Raw genomic sequence first — 1,075 nt, 5'->3', positions numbered from 1 at the left:
GGACTTATTCTCCATGTTTGCTTTAGTAACATTCAACCTAAGAGATTAGACGCTTGAGTTGCTTTACCAAAAGAACATTCAACTAGAGATAGAGCTTATTTAGCTTAGTATCTCTAGATGAATGTTTAGTGTTAGATTTACTTGTTTCCATGCTTGTTGAGGGTTCTCAATGTTATTTTAGTCTTGATCATACTAAAATAGATCTCTAGGCATTTCCTATCATTACTTTATTGCATTAGCTTATTAGTTCTTACTTCATACCATCTTTAAAACTGGATCGCACTTAGCTTAAACATGAACTTGCATTCCCTTTGCTTTAGAATCATCTAGGATTGGTTCGACAATCTTTTATACTACATTGATTTGTTCATGGACCCTTGAAAAGTCTTGCATCATTTTGTGAATAAAGTAATAACTTAAATCAAAATAATAAAAATGTATTACATTTATTGTCACTTAATTTTTCAATCCATACAATTATTTTACTAAATAAAAAGCTCTTTCTATTTCACTTAATTTATTCAAACACATAGAAAAAGTCATTTTTATTAGTTTATAAAATCAGTTACTATCCATTTAGGTACATGTTGTTCTTTTCAGTTATTGTTATTTTTTTTTTTTTGAAATTAGCCTATGCTTGAATATTATAAATTTATGTGTGGGTTTTGAGTTGAATCGTTCTAGGTTTGGATGAGTTCGATTTTGATGTATATGAATATAAAAATATCTAAATAACAAATGTATCTGAAACATGTTCGGAAATTATTTTTAGGGAAACATACCAAATATCATTACATAAAAATGTAAAAAGATTGGAGATACCTTTTAGGGAAATTAAGAGTGTCTAACAAATAGACTTGTTTTTGAATCTTAGAAATCTTCAACACATGCAAGAGTTCGATTTTGCTCATTTGTCTTCATTTTTAGGCTTTTTCTGTCAATCTAGTTTACAATTTTAAAATTAAAATACAAAAAAAAAAAATGCCTGGAGTTAGTTTTCAACTACAATTGACTTCTAACTTCACTCTCCCACTTACAGTTATAAACAGATGTTTTTTTTTTCTTACACCTTTGC

This window comes from Brassica oleracea, chromosome C1 (assembly GCF_000695525.1).
Source record: "Brassica oleracea var. oleracea cultivar TO1000 chromosome C1, BOL, whole genome shotgun sequence".
NCBI lineage: Eukaryota > Viridiplantae > Streptophyta > Magnoliopsida > Brassicales > Brassicaceae > Brassica > Brassica oleracea.
This window is presented reverse-complemented; position numbering follows the sequence as displayed.